Source organism: Calonectris borealis, chromosome W, assembly GCF_964195595.1.
Source record: "Calonectris borealis chromosome W, bCalBor7.hap1.2, whole genome shotgun sequence".
Classification (NCBI taxonomy): Eukaryota; Metazoa; Chordata; class Aves; order Procellariiformes; family Procellariidae; genus Calonectris; species Calonectris borealis.
The window spans coordinates 21,080,356-21,098,250 of NC_134351.1; positions in this window are offsets into that span (position 1 = coordinate 21,080,356).

Consider the following 17,895-nt stretch of genomic DNA (forward strand, 5'->3'; position numbering starts at 1 on the left):
CTCCAGGCCCTTCACCAGCTTCGTTGCCCTTCTCTGGACACCCTCCAGCACCTCCATGTCCTTCCTGTAGTGAGGGGCCCAAAACGGAACACAGTATTCGAGGTGCGGCCTCACCAGGGCCGAGTACAGGGGCACGATCACCTCCCTACTCCTGCTGGCCACACTATTTCTAATACAGGCCAGGATGCCGTTGGCCTTCTTGGCCACCTGGGCACACTGCCGGCTCATGTTCAGCCGGCTGTCAACCAGCACCCCCAGGTCCTTTTCCTCTGGGCAGCTTTCCAGCCACTCTTCCCCAAGCCTGTAGCGTTGCCTGGGGTTGTTTTGGCCGAAGTGCAGGACCTGGCGCTTGGCCTTGTTGAACCTCATACAGTTGGCCTCAGCCCATCGATCCAGCCTGTCCAGGTCCCTCTGCAGAGCCTTCCTACCCTCGAGCAGATCAACACTCCCGCCCAACTTGGTGTCGTCTGCAAACTTACTGAGGGAGCACTCGATCCCCTCATCCAGATCATTGATAAAGATATTGAACAAGACCGGCCCCAGTACTGAGCCCTGGGCAACACCGCTCGTGACCGGCCGCCAACTGGATTTAACTCCATTCACCACAACTCTCTGGGCTCGGCTGTCCAGCCAGTTTTTTACCCAGCGAAGAGTGTACCTGTCTAAGCCGTGAGCCGCCAGCTTCTCCAGGAGAATGCCATGGGAGACAGTGTCAAAGGCTTTACTGAAGTCCAGGTAGACCACATCCACAGCCTTTCCCTCATCCACTAGGCGGGTCACCTGGTCATAGAAGGAGATCAGGTTGGTCAAGCATGACCTGCCTTCCATGAACCCGTGCTGGCTGGGCCTGATCCCCTGGTTGTCCCGCACATGCCTTCTGAGCGCCCTCAAGACGAACCGCTCCATAATCTTCCCCGGCACCGAGGTCAGGCTGACCGGTCTGTAGTTCCCCAGATCCTCCTTCCGGCCCTTCTTGTAGATGGGTGTCACATTGGCAAGCCTCCAGTCGTCCGGGACCTCCCCTGTTAACCAGGACTGCTGGTAAATGATGGAGAGTGGCTTGGCAAGCTCCTCCGCCAGCTCCCTCAGTACCCTCGGGTGGTTCCCATCCGGCCCCATAGACTTGTGAGCAACCTAAAGGCTGTTATCAACCTAAAGGCAGTCAGTCACTGCAATTTCCCTGTGCCAGTTGAAAATATATCTGTCAATACTCTGCTCTTGTCACAGTTTCAACTTCTACTGCCCAACCGCCATGGGAACCCAAAGCCCTGTTGCCTCATGAAAATCTCCAGTGTATTCTGGAAGTATTTCTTTCCCCGTTGGCCCACAATTGTGAGCAAATGGATATGCTCTCTTGTAAAGAATGAACATATGAAGGATTGTGCTCCTGCTGGGAGCAGGAGACTGTCAGGGGAGCTGGGGGAAGCCAACCTGTAGAGTTGTGGAAGAAACAGGGCTGTATATAGGGCTGCATAGAAAAGATGCAAGCCAAGGGCTGGAAAAGGCACAAGAAATAATGTTGCTAAGGTGGCCACCCAATTGATTCGCATCAGGTTTATCCCCTATTCCATGAGGTGCTGCAGGGTGTGACCAAAGGAGAGGGCCTGGCCAGAACATGGATCTACTTCTCTTCCTGTTAAATGCTGATGGCCATAGTTAGGAGAGGTACCCACTGCTGCTCCAAAGGGAAGTTTAAACCCTCTTTGCAGCTATGCAGGTGCCTTGTTCATATCTTCATGAGACAGAGCAGTGAAAGGTAGGCCCTAGTCCATCAGAGTATCACTGGCTTTTCAATGTTGTGACTGTCAACGTGCCGTGGGAGAAGAATGTCCCCACCAGCATCTTCTAGATGGACTGAATACATCTACATATCAAAATGTTCTGCACCTTCACTATCCATCAGCACTCCTGGAGAGGACATCAAATCCAACCTCCAGCTCTTGCAGGCATCATTATCTAAATAATCCCTTTCCCATTTTTTTTTATCTCCAGCTTTAAGCAATCAGTTACTCTGACTTCATGCAGTAAAAAGTTTATTTTTTATTTCAAAGTTTATTTTTTATTTTAAATCTGTTTATTTGGTGAGCTCAGTGAACCTGAATGACTAATGCATGGATTTCAACCCTGATCCTGCCCAATGCCCCATCCGGCTTGCCTGCTACATCTCTCCAGTGCCCTGCTGAACTTAGTGCAGCTCTACCCAAGGGTAGACCTTTTGCAATTGAGGGTGGTAGTCCCGAGAGCAGCAACAAAGCTCAACATATGCTTAAATTAACTTTCATGTGACAAGTATATACTTAGTCTCTTTGATACAGCTGGATCTTAGTTTGTCAAACTGGAACCAAGCTACGCCTTTCGATTTCCTAGGGGGAAAAGGATTCTCACGTATGAGTTGGCGGGGCTCATTGAGAGGGCTTTAAACTAGGTTCAAAGGGGGAAGGGGATAAAGCCAGACTCACTAGAGAAGAGCCTAGGGGCGGCACGCCGATGTTGGGGGAGAAATCGGCAGCCCAGCTCAAGTGCATCTACACCAATGCACGCAGCATGGGCGGCAAACAGGAGGAGCTGGAAGCCATTGTGCAGCGGGATAGCTATGACTTAGTGGCCATCACGGAAACATGGTGGGATGACTGTCACGATTGGAGTGCTGCAATGGATGGCTATAAGCTCTTCAGAAGGGACAGGCGAGGAAGGAGAGGCGGTGGGGTAGCCCTGTATGTCAGGGAGTGCTTTGACTGTCTAGAGCTCAATGGTAGTGATGATGAGGTCGAGTGCTTGTGGGTAAGGATGAGGGGGAAGGCCAACAAGGCAGATATCCTGCTGGGAGTCTGTTATAGACCACCTAACCAGGATGAGGAGGCAGACGAAATATTCTACAAAAGGCTGGCAGATGTCTCCCAGTCGCTAGCCCTTGTTCTCGTGGGGGACTTCAACTTTCCGGACGTCTGCTGGAAATACCACACGGCAGAGAGGAAACAGTCGAGGAGGTTCCTGGAGTGTGTGGAGGATAACTTCCTGACGCAGCTGGTAAGCGAGCCTACCAGGGGAGGTGCCTCGCTTGACCTGCTGTTCACAAACAGAGAAGGACTGGTGGGAGATGTGGTGGTCGGAGGCCGGCTTGGGCTTAGCGACCATGAAATGATAGAATTCTCGATACTTGGTGAAGTAAAGAGGGGGGCCAGCAAAACCGCTACCATGGACTTCCGGAGGGTGGACTTTGGCCTGCTCAGGACACTGGTTGAGAGGGTCCCTTGGGAGACAGTCCTGAAGGGCAAAGGGGTCCAGGAAGGCTGGACGTTCTTCAAGAAGGAAGCCTTAAAGGCACAGGAGCGGGCTATCCCCATGTGCCCTAAGAAGAACGGGTGGGGAAGACGACGGGCCTGGCTGAACGGGGAGCTCTGGCTGGGACTCAGGAAAAAAAGGAGAGTTTACCACCTTTGGAAGAATGGGCAGGCAACTCAAGAAGAGTACAGGGATCTCGTTAGGTCGTGCAGAGAGGGAATTAGAAAGGCAAAAGCCCGGCTAGAACTCAACCTGCCCACTGTCGTGAGAGACAACAAAAAATGCTTTTACAAGTATATTAATGACAAAAGGAGAGCCAAGGAGAATCTCCATCCTCTATTGGATGCGGGGGGGAACGTTGTCACCAAGGACAAGGATAAGGCTGAGGTACTCAACGCCTTCTTTGCCTCAGTCTTTAATAGTCAGAGCAGTTATCCTCAGGGTACTCAGCCCGCTGAGCTGGAAGACAGGGACAGCGAGCAGGATAAACCCCCCATAATCCAAGAGGAAGAAGTTAATGACCTGCTACGCCACCTGTACGCTCACAAGTCTATGGGGCCGGATGGGATCCACCCGAGGGTACTGAGGGAGCTGGCAGAGGAGCTTGCCAAGCCACTCTCCATCATTTACCAGCAGGGGGAGAGAACATACGGTGAACAGGAGTTGGAAAGAAAGCAAAATGGTCACAACTATAGGCCAGGGCATGCAGGAGTGAATGATCAGCCAGCCTTCTATCTACTGCAAATCATTTCCAACAAGCAAGTACACAAGTGATCATCAGTAAGCACTGTGTCCCATATAACCCTCTTACTTACTCAGTCCCCTTATGGATGGGCTGAAGGCTGGGAAAGACTCTTTTTAGCCCTAGTCTTGCATGTATCTTTCAGTTCAGCTTCACTATTCCAAACATAACTACCCAGTAACATAACGTCCTCCTGTAGAAGGTGACATCTGGTCAAAACACTACCAAGTTATGGGAAGCTGCAGCCCTTCTCTGCTTCAGCAAAAGGAATGCAATATTCAGAATGAATACTGTTGAAAGGAATGCAATATTCAGACTAAGCACAAATATCGTTTCACTTCTCCAACATGTATGACACAAAAACTGCAGTGTCCTTGCTTATTTGGTTTTCTTCTGGGAGGGATATGTAGGGAAAAAAAAAAAAAGAGAGTAAGGCAGAATCAGTTCCTTCTCTAAAACAATACAGATATAGAGCTTTCCACTACCCTACAGAACCCCACAGGCCCTTACCGGCAGGAGACAAGGCCAACTTCCACTGGCTCCCGGAGGATTTCACAGGTTGTGAGCGGCTGTCAGAAAGCCCTGATGAGGTTGTGCTTTTCAGCTGTCACCACCAGGCTTTCCCTTGAGTCAGGGGGCACAGTCTCTTGGAGTGAGCCTCTGGGCTCTCCTTAGGTGAAACTCAGACAGGGGTTTGGAGAAAGGACCCCAAGCACTCAGACTGACCCTAAGCCACCGAGGCGAAGGGCTCCGGAGCGGAGGATCGCGGAGGATCGCGCCGGGGGACCCTTCCTAAAGTGGCAAAACCGCGGCAAAAACCGCGAAGGCCAAAGCGCAGGGAGCGAGAGGGTGCCCCAGCCCCCCTCCCCCGAGCCGGAGGAGCGAGCTCCTGACGAGCGGCAGCTCTGACTCAGCGTGGGCGGGGACAGGAGGGACGGTGGCAGTTTAAAACCCAGGGTACCCGCCATTTCATTTGAAGCCACCGAGGCGAAGGGCTCTGGAGTGGAGGATCGTGCCGGGGGACCCTTCCTGAAGCGGCAAAAACGCAGGGAGCGAGAGGGTGCCCCAGCTCCCGCCTCCCCCGAGCCGGAGGAGTGAGCTCCTGACGAGCGGCAGCTCTGACTCAGCGTGGGCGGGGACAGGAGGGACGGCGGCCAAACCCCCTCAGATACAAGAGCAGCCCCCAGGGAGCACAAGCGACCCGGAGCGCGGCAACCACGGTGGGCAAACAGGGCGTGGCGCGGCAGTTTGCGCAGGCAGGGCGTGCGGGGAAGGTGAGCGGGCAGGGCGCAGCCCCACTCCAGGCTCTAGAGGCTAGCTCAACTAGTGGTTATCGCCCTCCCAGAAGAGGACCTAGCTATGGTTACCACTGGGCCAGAAGTCATCGCCAGAAGGAATCTGGCGACCCAGGCTGAGCCCCCACACATACATACATCTGTCCAGGTCTCCGGCTGCAGGGAGTGCCTGAGCCTGTCACTTGTACAGGAGGGCAGCAGAGACAATGCCTGTGTGCGGTGTGACCAGGTGGATGATCTGCTCAGCCTGGTGGCAGAGCTGAAGGAGGAAGTGGAGAGGTTAAGGAGTATCAGGGAGTGTGAGAGGGAGATTGGTGGAGCCGCACCCTACCATCCCTGAGGCAACGGCAGCAGATGGAGGCTCCACAAGAAGCGGAGGATCCCCTGCCCTCTTGCCGCCAGGCAGAAGGAGGGGACCTAGGAGACAGGGGGGGAATGGACACAGGTCCCTGCTCGGGGCGCCAGGCGAATCCCCGCCCGGCCTCCCTCACCTCAACCTTCCCAGTTGCCCTTACAGAACAGATATGGGGCCCTGAAACTTGAGGGCCAGACAAACGAGGATGCAGATGAAGGTCCATCCAGGGGGTTGCCCAGGGTGAGTCAGTCAGACCCACGCGTTACGACTGCCTCTGCTAAGAAAAAAAGGAGGGTAAATGTCATAGGTGATTCCCTTCTAAGGGGGACGGAGGGCCCAATTTGCCGGCCAGACCCATCCCACAGGGAAGTCTGCTGCCTCCCTGGGGCCCGGGTTAAGGACATTACTAGGAAACTCCCTAGTCTGGTACAGCCCTCCGATTACTACCCACTGTTGGTTATACAGGCGGGCAGTGAGGAGGTTGCAGAGAGAAGTCAAAAGGGACTTCAGGGCACTGGGACGACTGGTGGAAGGATTGGGAGCACAGGTAGTGTTTTCCTCGATCCCTTTAGTGGCAGGGAGGAATGCTGAAGGGAACAGGAAAACTCATCAGATCAACACGTAGCTTAGGGGCTGGCGCCATCGGCAGAATTTTGGCTTCTTTGACCACGGGGAGGTTTACACGGCACCGGGCCTGCTGGCGACGGACGGAGTTCAGCTGTCTCACAGGGGGAAAAGGATTCTCGCGTATGAGTTGGCGGGGCTCATCGAGAGGGCTTTAAACTAGGTTCGAAGGGGGAAGGGGATAAAGCCAGACTCACTAGAGAAGAGCCTAGGGGCGGCATGCCAATGTCGGGGGAGAAATCGGCAGCCCAGCTCAAGTGCATCTACGCCAATGCACGCAGCATGGGCGGCAAACAGGAGGAGCTGGAAGCCATTGTGCAGCGGGGTAGCTATGACTTAGTCGCCATCACGGAAACATGGTGGGATGAGTCTCACGACTGGAGTGCTGCAATGGATGGCTATAAGCTCTTCAGAAGGGATAGGCGAGGAAGGAGAGGCGGTGGGGTAGCCCTGTATGTTAGGGAGTGCTTCGACTGTCTAGAGCTCAATGATAGTGATGATGAGGTCGAGTGCTTGTGGGTGAGTATGAGGGGGAAGGCCAACAAGGCAGATATCCTGCTGGGAGTCTGTTATAGACCACCCAACCAGGATGAGGAGGCAGACGAAATATTCTACAAAAGGCTGGCAGATGTCTCACAGTTGCTAGCCCTTGTTCTCGTGGGGGACTTCAACTTTCCGGATGTCTGCTGGAAATACCACACGGCAGAGAGGAAACAGTCGAGGAGGTTCCTGGAGTGTGTGGAAGATAACTTCCTGACACAGCTGGTAAGCGAGCCCACTAGGGGAGGTGCCTCGCTTGACCTGCTGTTCACGAACAGAGAAGGACTGGTGGGAGATGTGGTGGTCGGAGGCCGGCTTGGGCTTAGCGACCATGAAATGATAGAATTCTCGATACTTGGTGAAGTAAAGAGGGGGGCCAGCAAAACCGCTACCATGGACTTCCGGAGGGCGGACTTTGGCCTGCTCAGGACACTGGTCGAGAGGGTCCCTTGGGAGACAGTCCTGAAGGGCAAAGGGGTCCAGGAAGGCTGGACGTTCTTCAAGAAGGAAGTCTTAAAGGCGCAGGAGTGGGCTGTCCCCATGTGCCACAAGAAGAACGGGCGGGGAAGACGACCAGCCTGGCTGAATGGGGAGCTCTGGCTGGGACTCAGGAAAAAAAGGAGAGTTTATCACTTGTGGAAGAAGGGGCAGGCAATTCAAGAAGAGTACAGGGATCTCGTTAGGTCGCGCAGAGAGGAAATTAGAAAGGCAAAAGCCCGGCTAGAACTCAACCTGCCCACTGTCGTGAGAGACAACAAAAAATGCTTTTACAAGTATGTTAATGACAAAAGGAGAGCCAAGGAGAATCTCCATCCTCTATTGGATGCGGGGGGGAACGTTGTCACCAAGGACGAGGATAAGGCTGAGGTACTCAACGCCTTCTTTGCCTCAGTCTTTAATAGTCAGAGCGGTTATCCTCAGGGTACTCAGCCCCCTGAGCTGGAAGACAAGGACGACGAGCAGGATAAACCCCCCATAATTCAAGAGAATGAAGTTAATGACCTGCTATGCCACCTGTACGCTCACAAGTCTATGGGGCCGGACGGGATCCACCCGAGGGTACTGAGGGAGCTGGCAGAGGAGCTTGCCGAGCCACTCTCCATCATTTACCAGCAGTCCTGGTTAACTGGGGACGTCCCAGACGACTGGAGGCTTGCCAATGTGACGACCATCTACTAGAAGGGCTGGAAGGAGGATCCGGGGAACTACAGGCCTCTCAGCCTGATCTCGGATCCGGGGAAGATCATGGAGCGGTTCATTTTGAGGGCGCTCACGAGCCACGTCCGGGACAACCAGGGGATCAGGCCCAGCCAGCACGGGTTCATGGAAGGCAGGTCCTGCTTGACCAACCTGATCTCCTATGACCAGGTGACCCGCCTAGTGGATGAGGGAAAGGCTGTGGATGTGGTCTACCTGGACTTCAGTAAAGCCTTTGACACTGTCTCCCACAGCATTCTCCTGGAGAAGCTGGCGGCTCATGGCCCAGACAGGTACACTCTTCGCTGGGTAAAAAACTGGCTGGACGGCCGGGCCCAGAGAGTTGTGGTGAATGGAGTTAAATCCAGTTGGCGGCCGGTCACGAGCGGTGTTGCCCAGGGCTCAGTACTGGGGCCGGTCCTGTTCAATATCTTTATCAATGATCTGGATGAGGGGATCGAGTGCTCCCTCAGTAAGTTTGCAGACGACACCAAGTTGGGCGGGAGTGTTGATTTGCTAGAGGCTAGGAAGGCTCTGCAGAGGGACCTGGATAGGCTGGATTGATGGGCTGAGGCCAACTGTATGAGGTTCAACAAGGCCAAGTGCCGGGTCCTGCACTTGGGTCACAACAACCCCAGGCAACGCTACAGGCTTGGGGAAGAGTGGCTGGAAAGCTGCCCAGAGGAAAAGGACCTGGGGGTGCTGGTTGACAGCCGGCTGAACATGAGCCGGCAGTGTGCCCAGGTGGCCAAGAAGGCCAACGGCATCCTGGCCTGTATCAGAAATAGTGTGGCCAGCAGGAGCAGGGAGGTGATCGTGCCCCTGTACTCGGCCCTGGTGAGGCCGTACCTCGAATACTGTGTTCCGTTTTGGGCCCCTCACTACAGGAAGGACATTGAGGTGCTGGAGTGTGTCCAGAGGAGGGCAACGAAGCTGGTGAAGGGCCTGGAGCACAAGCCTTATGAGAAGCGGCTGAGGGAACTGGGGTTGTTTAGCCTGGAGAAGAGGAGGCTGAGGGGAGACCTCATCGCGCTCTACAACTACCTGAAAGGAGGTTGTAGCGAGGTGGGTGTTGGTCTCTTCTCCCAAGTAACTAGCGATAGGACGAGAGGAAATGGCCTCAAGTTGTGCCAAGGGAGGTTTAGGCTGGACATTAGGAGAAATTTCTTCACTGGAAGAGTGATCAGGCCTTGGAACAGGCTGCCCAGGGAAGTGGTTGAGTCCCCATCCCTGGAAGTATTTAAAAGACGTGTAGATGAGGCGCTTAGGGACATGGTTTAGTGGGTATGGTGGTGTTGGGTTGATGGTTGGACACGATGATCTTAGAGGTCTTTTCCAACCTTAATGATTCTATGATTCTAAATTTCTAGGATTCTGGGGACTATATCTGCCACCATGGGGTGTGAGTGGAAATTGTAGCCACAGCCTATGATGACTTAAAGTTGTTCTCTCCAAAACAGTTACTGCATTTGTGTTCTGCCTTGCAGCAGAATTACAGCTTTTGGTCATTCTGCATTTGCATCAGGAATTGTCTATGTGATGTCTGACATTGGGCCAATGATCCTTTATCATTATTCATGTACTTATTCTCAACCAAAGCTGAAATGCACAACTGGCAAGGTCACCATCTATTAATATCTTGATTATTTCATCCAAGGCTTCAATTCTGTGATCATTTTTTCTTCACTGAGGGGGAAATTCATCTCTGTGGGGCCATGCCATTGAAGACACTCACAATATTCTCAATTAGAAGGCAAGGGAAGAACTACTATACACCTTTGGCTGGCTATCTGCACTGGAACGGATGCCAATCACTATAAGGTATTCACCACAAATGCATCTCCAGAATAGTTAATATTAACATGCTACAATTACAGAAACATCTTCTTATCATTAATATAGTCAAGATTGTTAACATTTAAAGCTATTTAATATTTAACATTTTATGCTAATGTTAATACTATAAAATATCATTGTTGCTGATATTAATTATGAGAATGTTGTGATTTAATCTGGCAGGCAGCCAAATACCATGCAGCCGTTCGCTCACTCCCCCCGCCCCCCAGTGGGACGGGGAGAGAATCGGAAGGGTAAGAGTGAGAAAAACTCGTGGGTTGAGATAAAGACAGTTTAATAGAATAGAAAAAGGGAAAATAATAATAATAAATAATGATAGAATATACAAAATGAGTGATGCACAATGCAATTGCTCACCACCCATGCTGACCGATAACCAAGCAGCGATCGGTACTTCCAGGATCACACCTACCATTCATATACTGAGCATGATGTCACATGGTATGGAATACCCCATTAGCCAGCTGGGCTGGCTGTCCTGATTATGTTCCCTCCCATCTTGTGTACCTAGCTCAGTCAGTAGGCACGGGAGCTGTCCTTGGACTAGGAGGGCACTTAGCAACAACTGAAAACATCAGTGTGTTATCAACATTCTCCTCATACTAAATCCAAAACACAGCACTAGGAAGAAATGTAACCCTATCCCAGCCGAAACCCGGACAGTATCCACCCCTTATTCTATACCATTTACGTCGTGCTTAGGTCTCACATTTTTTTTAAAACATTTCAATTAACCACCCTATCTTTCTTTTTAAATATACACATATATATATATGTACAAACAGATATCATTCCCTTGGTCTATGGACTATCCCTCTAAAATGTCCATTGAGTTCATTTAGTCCATGACTTTGGGCTCCATCTGTCATAAGTCTTTCAGGGCCGGAGAGATGGTGTGTGGTGTTGGGCTGTTGCATCCTGAAGCCAGTTCTCATTTCAGTATTGCTGCGCTTGTCCGGTTCTATCATCGTTGCACTTTGCTCAGTTTCATCAGAGTTAGTTCATTCTTCCTTAATCTGGGTGATTTTCACTGCTATACCATTGATAGCAACCATAGAAATAATGATATGATATATCATATAACAATTGACATCATAAAATTCAGTTCATTGGCTATTTTCACCCAAAATCAAATCCCCTTGAGGTACACACCGGACTTGCCCATCCTTTCACATCACTCACCAAGTGTACCCAGGTCCTTGAGCAAAAGCAATCCCACGGATGGGTTTTCCCTTGCCAGAGGCAGGAGTAACCCAGACTGTCTTCCCCAGCATATTCCTTATGTGCACAACAGGGACTTTATCTCCATCTGCAGTACGTAAGGGTCTTGATTGGACAGGGCCAGCTCGAGTGACAGATCCCCTGGTGTTGACTAACCAGGTGGCCTTTGCTAAGTGTGCATCCCAATGCTTGAATGTCCCACCACCCATTGCCCTCAGTGTTGTCTTTAGCAGCCTGTTGTATCGTTCGATTTTGCCAGAGGCTGGTGCGTGGTAGGGGATGTGATATACCCACTCAATGCCATGCTCTTTGGCCCAGGCGTCTAGGAGGGTGTTTCGGAAATGAGTCCCGTTGTCTGACTCAATTCTTTCTGGGGTGCCATGTCGCCATAGGACTTGCTTTTCAAGGCCCAGGATGGTGTTCCAGGCAGTGGAATTGGGCACAGCGTATGTTTCTAGCCATCCGGTGGTTGCTTCCACCATGGTGTGCACATAGTGCTTGCCGTGGTGGGTTTGTGGGAGTGTGATATAATCAGTCTGCCAGGCCTCCCCATATTTATATTTCAGCCATCATCCTCCATACCAAAGAGGCTTTACTCGCTTGGCTTGCTTGATGGCAGCGCATGTTTCACATTCATGGATAACCTGTGCAATAGCGTCCATGGTCAAGTCCACCCCTCGATCACGAGCCCATCTATATGTTGCATCTCTTCCCTGATGGCCAGAGGTGTCATGGGCCCACCGAGCTATAAATAATTCACCCTTATGTTGCCAGTCCAGATCTACCTGAGCCACTTCAAACTTAGCAGCCTGGTCCACCTGCTGGTTGTTTTGGTGTCCTTCAGTGGCCCGAATCTTGGGTACATGAGCATCTACGTGACGTACTTTTACAACCAGGTTCTCTACCTGGGCAGCAGTATCTTGCCACAATGTGGCATCCCAGATGGGTTTCCCTCTGCGCTGCCAGTTGTTCTGCTTCCACTGCTGCAACCACCCCCACAGGGCATTTGCCACCATCCATGAGTCAGTATAGAGATAAAGTACTGGCCATTTTTCTCGTTCAGCAATGTCCAAGGCCAGCTGGATGGCTTTCACCTCTGCAAACTGACTCGATTCACCTTCTCCTTCAGCAGTTTCTGCAACTTGTCGTATAGGACTCCATACAGCAGCTTTCCACCTCCGATGCTTTCCCACAAGGCGACAGGACCCATCAGTGAACAGGGCATATTGCTTCTCATTTTCTGGTAGTTTATTATACAGTGGGGCCTCTTCAGCACTCGTCACCTCCTCCTCTGGGGATATTCCGAAATCTTTGCCTTCTGGCCAGTTTGTGATCACCTCCAAGATTCCTGGGCGACTGGTGTTTCCAATTCGGGCCCGTTGTGTGATCAGTGCGACCCACTTACTCCACGTAGCATCGGTTGCATGATGTGTAGAGGGGACCCTCCCTTTGAACATCCAGCCCAGCACCGGCAGTCGGGGTGCCAGGAGGAGCTGTGCTTCGGTACCAACCACGTCCGAAGCAGCTCGGATCCCTTCATATGCTGCCAATATCTCCTTCTCAGTTGGAGTGTAGCGGGACTCGGATCCTCTGTATCCCCGACTCCAGAACCCTAAGGGTCGATCTCGAGTCTCCCCTGGTGCTTTCTGCCAGAGGCTCCAGGTAGGGCCATTCTCCCCGACTGTGGTGTAGAGCACATTCTTTACATCTTGTCCTGCCTGGACTGGCCCAAGGGCTACTGCCTGAACTATCTCCTGTTTAATTTGTTCAAAGGCTTGTTGTTGCTCAGGGCCCCATTTGAAGTCGTTCTTCTTCCTGGTCACTTGATAGAGGGGGCTTACAATCAGGCTGTAATCTGGAATATGCATTCTCCAAAAGCCCACAACGCCTAAGAAAGCTTGTGTTTCCCTTTTGCTAGTTGGTGGGGACATGGCTGTTATTTTGTTGATCACATCCATTGGGATCTGACGACGTCCATCTTGCCATTTTATACCTAACAACTGGATCTCCTGTGCAGGTCCCTTGACCTTACTTTGTTTTATGGCAAAACCGGCCTTCAGAAGGATTTGAATTATCCTCTCCCCTTTCTCAAAAACTACTTCTGCTGTGTTGCCCCATACAATGATGTCATCAATGTATTGCAGGTGTTGTGGAGCCTCACCCTGTTCCAGTGCGGTGTGGATCAGTCCATGGCAAATGGTAGGGCTATGTTTCCACCCCTGGGGCAGTCGGTTCCAGGTGTACTGGACGCCCCTCCAAGTGAAAGCAAACTGTGGCCTGCGCTCTGCTGCCAAAGGGATGGAGAAGAACGCATTAGCGATATCCATTGTGGCGTACCACTTGGCTGCCTTTGACTCCAGTTCGTATTGGAGTTCTAGCATGTCCGGCACGGCAGCACTCAGTGGCGGCGTGACTTCGTTCAGGCCACGGTAGTCTACTGTTAGTCTCCACTCTCCATTAGACTTTCGCACTGGCCATATGGGACTGTTAAAGGGTGAGCGAGTCTTGCTGATCACTCCTTGGCTCTCCGGTTGACGAATCATCTCGTGGATAGGGATCAGGGAATCTCCGTTGGTGCGATATTGCCGCCGGTGCACTGTTGTGGTAGCGATTGGTACCTGTTGTTCTTCAACCCTCAACAACCCCACAACAGAAGGGTCCTCCGAGAGACCGGGCAAGGTGGACAGCTGTTTAATTTCCTCCGTCTCCAGGGCAGCTATACCAAAAGCCCACCGGTACCCTTTTGGGTCCTTGAAATACCCTCTCCTGAGGTAGTCTATGCCAAGGATGCATGGAGCCTCTAGGCCAGTCACAATGGGGAGACTTTCTTCATATTGCCGGCTAGTTGGCTAGCCAGTTCATCCACTGTTTGTTCCTCTCCATCTCTCCAGGTCAGTATTGCCAATGAGTTTGCATGTGACGCTGGTGCGCTCCGTACAAACTTCCGCCACATGGGTCGGGTGCATTTGACTTCATCTGGGTCTTTGGATAACTGCTCGTTGTTCAGGTCATCATAAATCACCTCCAGCACAGCTAATTCTCTCAGGTACTGGATACCTCTCTCCATGGTGGTCCACTTGCCTGGGTGGCATATAACATCTTCCTTGAAGGGATACCTTTCCTTCACGCCTGACAGGAGTCGCCTCCAGAGGCTGAGGACTTGTGCCCCTTGTCCAATTGCTTTGTCAATGCCCCCTTCCCTAGAAAGGGATCCCAGCTGCTTGGCTTCCCTACCCTCTAATTCCAGGCTACTGGCCCCGTTATCCCAGCATCGGAGCAGCCAGGTGACAATGTGCTCGCCTGGACGACGGCTGAAGTCTTTTCGCATATCTCGCAGCTCACTCAGAGATAGGGATTGGGTGGTCACCATCTCATTTACGGGTTCTGCCTCCTCCTCCTCCTGTTCTCGTGATGGCCCTGGTTCATCTTCATCCCTTACTAGACGAGTGTCCTGGTTTCGGCTGTGATAGGGTTAAATTTCTTCCTAGTGCTGTGTTTTGGATTTAGTATGAGGAGAATGTTGATAACACACTGATGTTTTCAGTTGTTGCGAAGTGCCCTCCTAGTCCAAGGACAGCTCCCGTGCCTACTGACTGAGCTAGGTACACAAGATGGGAGGGAACATAATCAGGACAGCCAGCCCAGCTGGCCAATGGGGTATTCCATACCATGTGACGTCATGCTCAGTATATGAAGGGTAGGCGTGATCCAGGAAGTGTCGATCGCTACTTGGTTATCGGTCAGCGCGGGTGGTGAGCAATTGCATTGTGCATCACTCATTTTGTTTATTTTATCATTATCATTAGTATTTTCCCTTTTTTTTTTCCTGTTCTATTAAACTGTCTTTATCTCAACCCACGAGTTTTTCTCACTCTTACCCTTCCGATTCTCTCCCCGTCCCGCTGGGGGTGGGGGGAGTGAGTGAGCGGCTGCGTGGTATTTGGCTGCCTGCCAGGTTAAACCACGACAGTCCTTTTTGGCGCCCAACGTGGGGCTCGAAGGGTTGAGATAACGACACATCTGACCCGAACGGGTTAAAACAAATTTGTTATAAGCATTCATTATATCAGTTTAGTACTCGATGTTCACAATGTTGATTTATTTGCTCTCAGAGTTTTTGGATCTGTTCTTGCAGTTTTGGTATGTAGCACCTTACTGGCTGTCTATACTGCTGATTATCAGTTTGTATGTGAGGTTGGTCATCTCTGGGAAATGGATTAAGGTCATTGCTTTGCTATACTGTGTGACCTGGCTTTATGTTATGATAAAATTATTGGTCACGAGCCTGTACTCAGCACTGCCATCATTCCTGTTCTTTGGGAGCTATCTTTTGGAAACTATTAATAATTACACTTTTTACCTCTTCACCTCAGAGGATGAATTTAGTGGGGAGACAGGATGGGACACTTTCTCCCACTTGTTCACCTTCCCCTCCATGTCTTCAGAAACTCCTTTTTCTTCTATCCTCTTCATGAAGACGTCCACAATATTCCCTGAGAATTTTGAATATCCTTGGGATGTTCAAACAAGCATGTTCATATTGCTATGTCTCCTGAATGTGGTTCAGGCCTTGTTTAGAGTTAAACAACTATTCAGGAATACTGTCCAGAGATCAACCCCAGCAACAGACACGGTGACTACTCAAACCCCCACGACAGGCACTGTAGCTACTTCAACCCGCACGACAACCACCGTGGCTACTTCAACCCCCACAACAACCACTATGGCTACTCAGACCCCGGCAACAGTCACTACAGTTACTCCAACCCCCGCAACAGGCACTGCAGCTACTCAAACTCCGCCAACAGTCACTGCAGTTACTCCAACCAGCGCGACAAGCACTGCAGCCACTCAAACCCCGGCAACAGTCACTACAAATACTCCAAACCCCGCGACAGGCACTGCAGCTACCCAAACCCTCGCGACGGGTACTACAGCTGAACCAGAGGACCAACCGTCGCTGGTATCCGTCGCCCCTGTACAGAAGAAGAAATCTTTGAAGCGGAAGTCAGGTCGTGTAGAAAAGGATGATGGAAAAGCAGGGCCATCACGAGGAGGGGAGGAGGAAGAGGAAGAACTCATAAATGAGATGGAAACCACCCGATCCTTATCCCTGAATGAGTTGCGAGATATGCGGAAAGATTTCGGCCGTCGTCCAGGCGAGCATATTGTTACCTGGCTTCTCCGATGCTGGGATAATGGGGCCAGTAGCCTGGAATTAGAGGGGAAGGAGGCCAAACAGCTGGGATCCCTTGCTAGGGAAGCGGGTATTGACAAAGCAATCGGAAAAGGGACACAGGTCCTCAGCCTCTGGAGGCGACTGCTGTCAGGCGTAAAGGAAAGGTATCCCTTCAAGGAAGATGTTATATATCGCCTAGGCAAATGGACCACTATGGAGAGAGGTATCCAGTACCTGAGAGAACTAGGCGTGCTGGAGGTGGTTTATAGTGACCTGGACGATGTCTGAACACCCAAAGATCCAGATGACGTCCAGTGCACCCGACCCATGTGGCGGAAGTTGTTACGGAGCGCACCAGCATCGTACGCCAGTTCGTTGGCAGTACTGTGCTGGAAAGAGGAAGAAGCACCAACGGTGGATGAGGTGGTTAACAGACTTCGGGATTTCGAAGAAACTATCTCCTCCTACTTTGTCTCGGCTGTGGAGAAACTGTCCCGGCAGGTCCAGCAACTCAAAGAGGATATGTCCTATTCTCCACCTGTACGGACCAGTATCTCAGCCATTAGGAGTCAGCGTTTTTCTCCTCAAGAGAGAGGATATCGAAAGTACACACCACGGGGCACCCTGTGGTTTTACCTGCGTGACCACGGAGAGGACATGAGGCAGTGGGATGGAAAACCTACCTTGACCCTAGAGGCACGTGTACGTGAGTTGCAAGGAAAAACAATCACACAAGGGGGTTCTCCCAGGAAAAATGCTGCTCCAGTTGTCAGGAAAAACCTGTCTCACGACGGTCCAGTTTCCAGTGAACAGTTCCCCAGACAGAGTAGAAGGGCTGATCTTACTTTGGATCGTAATTGAAATGAAGAAATTCTTGATTCACGTTTGCAAGAAGTGAGAGAGGGATACTATGACCAGAACTAGAGGGGCCCTGCCTCCAGCCAGGTGGAGGAAAGGGACAACCGGGTTTACTGGACTGTGTGGATTCGATGGCCTGGCACATCAGAGCCACAGGAGTATAAGGCTCTCGTAGACACCGGTGCACAGTGTACCCTGATGCCATCAAACTATATAGGGGCAGAACCCATTTGTATTTCTGGAGTGACAGGGGGATCCCAAGAGTTAACTGTATTGGAGGCCGAAGTGAGCCTGACCGGGAATGAGTGGCAGAAGCACCCCATTGTGACTGGCCCAGAGGCTCCGTGCATCCTTGGCATAGACTACCTCAGGAGAGGGTATGTCAAGGACCCAAAAGGGTACCGGTGGGCTTTTGGTATAGCTGCCCTGGAGACGGAGGAAATTAAACAGCTGTCCACCTTGCCTGGTCTCTCGGAGGACCCTTCTGTTGTGGGGTTGCTGAGGGTTGAAGAACAACAAGTACCAATCGCTACCACAACAGTGCACCGGCGGCAATACAGCACCAACCGAGACTCTCTGATCCCCATCCATGAGCTGATTCGTCGACTGGAGAGCCAAGGAGTGATCAGCAAGACTCGCTCACCCTTTAACAGTCCCATATGGCCAGTGCGAAAGTCTAATGGAGAGTGGAGACTAACAGTAAACTATCGTGGCCTGAACGAAGTCACGCCGCCACTGAGTGCTG